Source organism: Stylophora pistillata, chromosome 1 (assembly GCF_964205215.1).
Source record: "Stylophora pistillata chromosome 1, jaStyPist1.2, whole genome shotgun sequence".
Lineage (NCBI taxonomy): Eukaryota > Metazoa > Cnidaria > Anthozoa > Scleractinia > Pocilloporidae > Stylophora > Stylophora pistillata.
This window is the reverse complement of record NC_142519.1, coordinates 60,973,631-60,981,612: the sequence shown is the minus strand read 5'-3', so window position 1 is coordinate 60,981,612 and position 7,982 is coordinate 60,973,631. Positions and strand designations below refer to the sequence as shown.

The following is a 7,982-nucleotide window of genomic DNA, read 5'->3' as shown; positions in this document are numbered from 1 at the left end:
GTGATCTACGTATGCTGTTCGACGGTGAAACCAAAAGTTGACCTTTTCATTTGCCAAATATTGTATATAAATTATTGTAATTCATTGTGAGGTCCAAACAATGGATGCAAGTTCAGAATCTCAACCACTGAACTTTATCATTTGGTTAGAGCCATTTGAAAGACAAATTACCAGATGAAGTAAAAGGAAAGAAAAATAGAAATGTAATGCCACGTTAGCCATGATGCGTGGAGGTTATGATTTTGATGGATTTTCATTCATTTATCTCATGCATTATGAAGAATTGAAACAGCTCAGAAGGCAGATATGTTTCTGTACTTTCCATTTCGTATTTATTCGCTCAGGAGAAAAGGAACAGAAATTTTAGCAATCTGTAGTAATTTAACCGTATTGCATAACCAAGTCATAAAGGAAAAGAGCTTGAATATTAGGCTTGTGGGAGAGGATTTACAATTTAACACACCAGGCTAGGAGAGTTAGGAGATGACTTGGCTTAGTAAAAAATGTACTACTTTCAAAAACCAGGTAATTGCCAAGTCAATTAGATAGTGGAATTATCACAACCTTGGAAATATGTTAAGAGTTCATTTATAAATTTTAAAATAGGAAGAGCATTGTTTATCCTGAGATCACTCTCTCCGCTGATCCGAAACATTGAAATCAAGGTTAAAATTCAGAAAAGGAGTATTTATGCACCAATTATCAACAGCTATTTTTTTATGAAAGGCAAGTAAAGCAAACAGAAGCAACTTCTTGAAATAGTTTCCACTTGATCAAAGTTCAGGGTGATATTTAAAAAATTATACAGCACTTGATGGTTCCTTTTCACTCTCATATAGATTTTTTCCTTATTTAGTGGTACCAGTGACTTGGCTAACATATTCGTTCTTTTGCAGAAATTCGGACAATTCCCCTGGAGCTTTATTTCAAAGGTTTGTATGATTGTCCCCTATTTTTTATCTATACTTCAACTTGCTTATAATACTAAGACTCATAGTTTTTATTGGAATTAAATTTGCTGCAAATCTAAAGCTATCACCTGTAGAGGATCTATATACCTTGGCTGGCCCCAAATTAAATGCTTCCTTTTGAGCTTGTTTAGGATATTGCTCTTAGACTTGCTGAGGATACTGGTCTTTGACTCGCTGAGGATACTGGTCTTTGACTCGCTGAGGATACTGGTCTTTGACTCGCTGAGGATACTGGTCTTTGACTCGCTGAGGATACTGGTCTTTGACTCGCTGAGGATACTGGTCTTTGACTCGCTGAGGATACTGGTCTTTGACTCGCTGAGGATACTGGTCTTTGACTCGCTGAGGATACTGGTCTTTGACTCGCTGAGGATACTGGTCTTTGACTCGCTGAGGATACTGGACTTTGACTCGCTGAGGATACTGGACTTTGACTGGCTGAGGATACTGGTCTTTGACTGGCTGAGGATACTGGGCTTTGACTCGCTGAGGATACTGGTCTTTGACTCGCTGAGGATACTGGACTTTGACTCGCTGAGGATACTGGTCTATGACTCGCTGAGGATACTGGGCTTTGACTTGCTGAGGATACTGGACTTTGTAAGTCTGGCTCATTGAGAAGAAGTCTGGTTGACTCGCTGAGAATAATTCTGGTTGGCTCGCTGAGAACAAGTCTGGTTGGCTCGCTGAGAACAAGTCTGGTTGGCTCGCTGAGAATAATTCTGGTTGGCTCGCTGGGAATAAGTCTGGTTGGCTCGCTGAGAATAAGTCTGGTTGGCTCGCTGAGAATAATTCTGGTTGGCTCGCTGAGAATAAGTCTGGTAGGCTCGCTGAGAATAATTCTGGTTTGCTCGCTGAGAATAAGTCTGGTTGGCTCGCTGAGAGTAAGTCTGGTTGGCTCGCTGAGAATAAGTCTGGTTGGCTCGCTGAGAATAAGTCTGGTTGGCTCGCTGAGAATAATTCTGGTTGGCTCGCTGAGAATAATTCTGGTTGGCTCGCTGAGAATAAGTCTAGTTGGCTCGCTGAGAACGAGTCTGGTTGACTCACTGAGATGTTTGGTATTGCTATAATAAAAAATTATTTCAGCCAAAATTTCTCAAATAGGGTTAGTTGTAGTGGGAGTATGTCTTTCTGTCATTAGAAAGACATACTCCCACTTGTTTTTTTCTTCTTTTTTTCCCCAGTACAACTATCTAATGTCAAGTTATGGATCTTTACATTGTAACAATGAAGCTGTGAATGAATAGAGGTGGTAGGTGTGAATGATTAAAATCTTATTGTGGAATTTTAAAGTAACATGCCCCACCTTTCCTCCCCCCCCCAAAAAAAAAAAATTAAATAACCAGAATACTAAATGCCAAGGAAGGCAAGGTAGTAATATTGTTGATTAAAATATATACCAATACCTAATCTAATTATAGTAATATCATGCATATGCTGCGAGAATTAGGTTTAATATAATTTAATAGGTTTACAACTGCACAATTAACATTTGTGGGTAAAACCAATGTTCATAATGTTGATGTCTAGAACCTGTCTAACAAAATTAAGAATAAAGAGCAATTCTCCTTTCAACAGAACACTGACAAAATTTTAAACACATAGCTTCCCCAAATCAAAACATAACATTCAAAGCCATTAAAATACTTGATTATTTTCCATCTGCAGTAAGGACCACATTTGGAAGAAGAGGTCCATTTAGTGAGTTGATGATCCTTATTCCAAAAGAAAATAACCCCAGTCTAAATGTTTGCTTTTCAGGTAAGTTGAAAAATTTTGCCAATCAATGACAAGTATCAAACCCTCTTAACCCTTTAACTCCCTTGATCTGACTGTTAAATCTCTCCTCTAGCTGATACACATTTCTTTGTAAATCAGTTACAGGAATTTGCCACTTAAGTTTAAGAATTTACATGCTAATTAACTGGGAGTTTAGAAGTTAATAAAAAAATTAATGTATTTCTGAATTAAGGCTGTTGTAGAGTCTCAATCTATATTTTTTCCTTCCTGATGTGCGTCATTGCAAAAAAATTGGCTCATACTGATCTACTCTGTGGAGTGAATTGGTTTTTGAGGAGATTGATATAACTTCAAAATGAAAAGTGTAACATTTGAAAAATTGCTACCTTAAAAATGTCTCCTAAAGTTGTCCCAATAGCTGTTAACAGTGTTTGGTTTTACTTATTGAATTAATATTGAACTGGTTACCCAGTTTTTAAACTTATTTTTATTTATTTATTTAATCACTTTCACCAGAGTGTGGTGAGGGTCGCACAACAGAGCGAGGCTCCAAATTAAGTGCGCCCGATATCCCACCCATCCCACCCCAGGGGAGGACATCCATCACACAGTAATCTCGTGTGTGGGAAATTAACGTCTCCTACCCCAACCCTGCAGGAGACGGGACCTCCATTTATTCGTCCCTATCCGAGAAGACTAGAATATCTAACCATTTCTTGATGTTATAGAAAGGTAGCAAATTCTTCTCAATTATTTTAAGACCCTGAGTGTTGGTCCGGCCGGGGCTCGAACCCTCGACCTCCCGCACAACAGTCCAGCGCTCTATCCATTGAGCTAACCGGGAGGCGCTTATAGTTTTACAATGAGCATCAGACATTTTGTTACACCTAGGAGAATCCCTGAAAGATGTAAGTGATGATCAAATGGAACATACAATTTGTCACTTATGTGAACATTTCTCATCTACTTCTACAAGAGATTGTGAGTAAACCATTGGAGAATATCTATTTTTTCAATTAGTTATAAATGTTTTGGATGCAGACATTAGTCACATTAGGGAAAATATTGAGAAAAGGATAAATTTCATGTACAAATACTGCCTTTTCATGTATCATACAAACGAGGCAAAAATGTCGTCATCTTTCATGCATAGAGTCTGGCCATCCATGATAAAATAAAATCTAAAGCAAATATCACATTTCTTTGTAAAACAATAGCATAAAATGCACAAGAAGGCATAAAGAAAATTATAAGAAAGATTTCCTTCATTAATGAATTTTTTCCACAAAATTAATTTTAGCTATAATAATATACATGAAAAAATTTCTCGGTTCTGATTGGTTAAGATGAATGCAGTTTTCAGTTAATTCAGTGCAGAAGAGAGTTAATTCAGTGCAGAAGAGGGCTAATTCAGTGCAAAGAAAGAAACAAACCAGACATTCTGATTGGTCAGAATCATTGGTTAATGTCAATGTCAAGGTCAATGTCACTTGCAGAGTTTGAATAAATTATTTTTGCACATGATGCGCGCACTTTTCTTCTGCGTAGTTATGAGAAGCTACCTCGTATTTTTTCATGTATATTATTAATAGATAATCACATGATTTTCTCGTGCAATTTGGAATAAATAAGCACTTGTAAATTTTTTCAAAGACCACAAATTGCACTCGCCCTACGGGCTCATGCAATTTTGTCAGTCTTTGAAAAAATCTACTCGTGCTTATTTATTCCAAATTGCACTCAAAGTCATGTGATTACCTTTACAAAAATCTGGAACTGTTCTTGTATCAAATTGGATCAACAAAATTCTTAGAGCTGATTGAACTCATAATATTCAACTATTGTTAAAAGGTTAACAAAATTTGTAAACATTTCATTTAAAAAGTCAAGTAGCAGAAAGGTCGGGGAGAAGCATCCAAGGGATCGAAAGAGCAGAAGGCTCCTCGTTACTGGAGAAAGCCAAAAGAGTAAGTAAATTCTTTAAACTACAAATTAAACCAAAATAATTATTGTTTCTGGAACCTTTCATCAAAGTACTAACAAATAATATAAATCCCCGATGTGCAAAATCATGTTCTATGAGTTTCATGTGCTGCAATAACTGGTGAAAACATAACATAACCATGGTGGAAAGGGAGTTGCGTAGCTAGTATAATTGTTGCAGTTCAAATTTCTGCAAAAAGGAATGCAAATTAACTTCATGGTCAATGATTGTTCAGAAAAACCTCCCTACTCTTGGTTTTCATGTGTTTTTTGTTTTTTTCTTTATCTGGTGGTCATAACTTATGTTGCCAAAATAAAAAAAGCGGGAATTTAATGCCTTGAACAATTGCAACCAAATTAAGGAAGACCTTTGAATAAGAAATTTAATTTGTGGTAAGCTGTATAATGCTGCATGCTTTGGGTGATTGACTTTTGACAATATATCAAAGACCTGATAAATACCATTACTTTGATATCAGGTAACAGCCATGAGAAAAAAATGTCTCACCCAAGAACCTGCTGGGGAATGTTTCCGGATTAAGGTTCTCCATGAAGATGACAGGGAGATAACAAGAAATTTTTTACCAAAGGAACATATCAGGTGAGTTCTGAAACAGTTGAATGATAAGTCATTACAAATAAAATAGATTAAAGTATAAAGTACCATATGGCATATATATATATATATATAACTAACTGCAGAAAGTACTGTTTCGGCCTTCTGGGCCTCATCAGTGCAGTGCTGATGCTAGGATGGGGGAGAGCCGAGATGGTCACCCCAAACGACCCAACCTTTGTGTTATCGTCTAAGCCATGCCAGAGTGTTCAAACTAGAGTAAACTAGCGAGCATGCACAATTGCAGCAGCAATGACTCATCCTAGATAGAGTGCTCAATTTGGACATGATATATATAATATTTATTAAAAACTTGATCATTGGATAATGCAATTCACGACCTTTTATTGGCTTAGCCATTATGGTATATCAGCCAATATACCATAATCTACAAGTATGGTTAGCACGTGTCAGCTTAAAATTAAAAGGGAGCTAACAATTTAATGAAATTTGATAATTTGATTTAAGGTTTGTAATAAAACAATTATTCCACTCCCGCTTGTTGGATGTGAGACGATTATAGCCAACTCGGCACTACGGGTGACCCTGGGGAACCCCTGGGCATTGCAAAGGCATTTCCTAAACCCCCTAACCAACAATAACATTGTTCAACATAAAGCTACCAGTGCCCCTCGCCTGGGGATAAAGAAGTATGCTCTACTAACTCAAACAATGTAATGCTCCAAACGAATGTTATTTGCCACAAACAAAAACTTACTTCAGCTTGTGTTTACTATACAGGGCTCAAAGTTAAAAACATCCTATGTGGCTTTTGGCGGCGACTAACTGGAAAAAGTAGTAGTAGTAGTAGTAGTAGTTTTTTTACATCTGAAGATATCAATGGTAACAACCAGTCCCCATGGTAAGGACCTCTTATTCTCAAGATGGCGGCAATGGTAAAAATCCAGTGGGTGTTTTCCCATGTGAATAGACAAAAGTCTATTCCCCCGTATGACCCCAGGGTCGACCCCCAGGATGGCAGCTGCTAAGTGCATAATTATTAACCTCGTTATCTGTTTGTTAAAAATTCACAAACAATCATTTTATAAATCAAAGATCTCTTGCAAATAATATCCTTACCGAAGCAATCTCATCTCTGTAATAATCTAGAAAAGTTTCCTAAACATAAACATGTCAGAACATTTTTTCATAGCGTATTAGATTTGTCATTTTGATTTGCGTTTATTTTGATGAGATCCCTGAGATAAAAGATAGTTTATGACGAAAAAATTCATTTTAAGAAAGAAATGATCATGTACTTTTAGATCATATATCCTGTGAATACACTCCTCATAAATTACTGGGGCTTTCCGAAGGATACGCCCGAGATAACTTTGGCTTTTTTTTTGCTGAGAATAAGTCTGGTTGGCTCGCTGAGAATAATTTTGGTTGGCTCGCTGAGAATAAGTCTAGTTAGCTCGCTGAGAACGAGTCTGGTTGACTTGCTGAGATGTTTGGTATAAAAATATTTGGTAATAAAAATTATTTCAGCCAAAATTTCTGAAATAGGGTTAGTTGTAGTGGGAGTATGTCTCTCTGTCATTAGAAAGACATACTCCCACTTGTTTTTTCCTCTTTTTTTTCCCCAGTACAACTGTCTAATGGCAAGTGATGGATGTTTACATTGTAACAATGAAGCTGTGAATGAATAGGGGTGGTAGGTGTGAATTATGTAAATCTTATTGTGGAATCTTAAAGTAACATGCCCCACCTTTCCTCCAAAAAAAATAAAAATAACCAGAATACTAAATGCCAAGTTGTCAACCCTTTCTCTTACAACTTAGTTGATTTCTGGTACTTAATTTAGTTCATAACTTCCTTTCCTCTTTTTTTTAATTCTCTTCCTTGCCATGGTCATAATCACTGCAATTTCTGGGTTTACCTTATTTATCATTTTTGGCCTAGAGTTCCTTCTTGTCTCTTGGAAGTCAAATCATCCATCTAGAAGGCCTTTTTTAGTTGAAGAGTGTTTCATCTACCTATTACCCATGCCTGTCATCTTAAATTGACTTTCACTCAAAATTCACACCTAACTTTTTGTATTTGTTTCTCTTCAACAGTTGATGACTGGGATGGGAATTCACAGAAATGCAAACCAATGATATTTATCATGTGTTAAATAAATTAATCTTGAATATTAATAAAAATCATCAAAATATACTGGCTGACTTATGCAAAATAGTTATGGTAGCATGGGAAAAAATAGGGAGATAAAGAGAACCATCTGAATTAAATTAAATAAGTTTAGATCCTAAAAGTGATTACAGTGAAGGAAAAATGTCTGATTCAGTTAATAGCAAATCAGTTCTTGAAAATCTTGTAAGAAATAATAAAGAATGCACAGGGTTTTCATATAAGGTTTTCAGTTTTTTGTATGACATGTATTTTTAACCCACAAAAAGGTCAAAATAGGTGTATTGCCTCTTGGTATCTAATGAAAGTCAAATCCCTCTAATTGAATATACTAAAACTGTAATTAGTACTACTTCTCTTGTTGTGGCCATCAAAGATATTCAATATTCAGATATTTTTCTATTAAAAACAATATGAACTATTGAAAAGTAATATTGCTTCAATCAACTGATTTGTGAAAACTCCCCTTGGGTGAACATTTTGCAAAAAACTTTGACTCGATATCAATAATAGGTAAAAATTCCCTTCTCCTTGCAGTT

At 36.1% G+C, this 7,982-nt stretch overlaps 1 long non-coding RNA gene across 2 annotated transcripts in view; it reads left to right on the top strand.

The window, feature by feature from the left end:
• The window catches only part of LOC148743572 (uncharacterized), an 8,743-nt gene extending 1,273 nt beyond the window's left edge, over nucleotides 1-7,470 (top strand). Inside the window, exons 2-9 of one of the 2 annotated variants that reach the window (XR_015989613.1) lie at nucleotides 897-932; nucleotides 2,156-2,223; nucleotides 2,640-2,732; nucleotides 3,603-3,619; nucleotides 4,597-4,678; nucleotides 5,174-5,295; nucleotides 6,900-6,967; nucleotides 7,371-7,470. This is a non-coding gene — a long non-coding RNA (uncharacterized LOC148743572). Of the gene's footprint in view, nucleotides 1-896; nucleotides 933-2,155; nucleotides 2,224-2,639; nucleotides 2,733-3,602; nucleotides 3,620-4,596; nucleotides 4,679-5,173; nucleotides 5,296-6,051; nucleotides 6,968-7,370 lie in introns of both variants that reach the window. The other variant, XR_015989611.1, reaches the window with a different exon arrangement.
• Nucleotides 7,471-7,982: the final 512 nt, after the last annotated feature.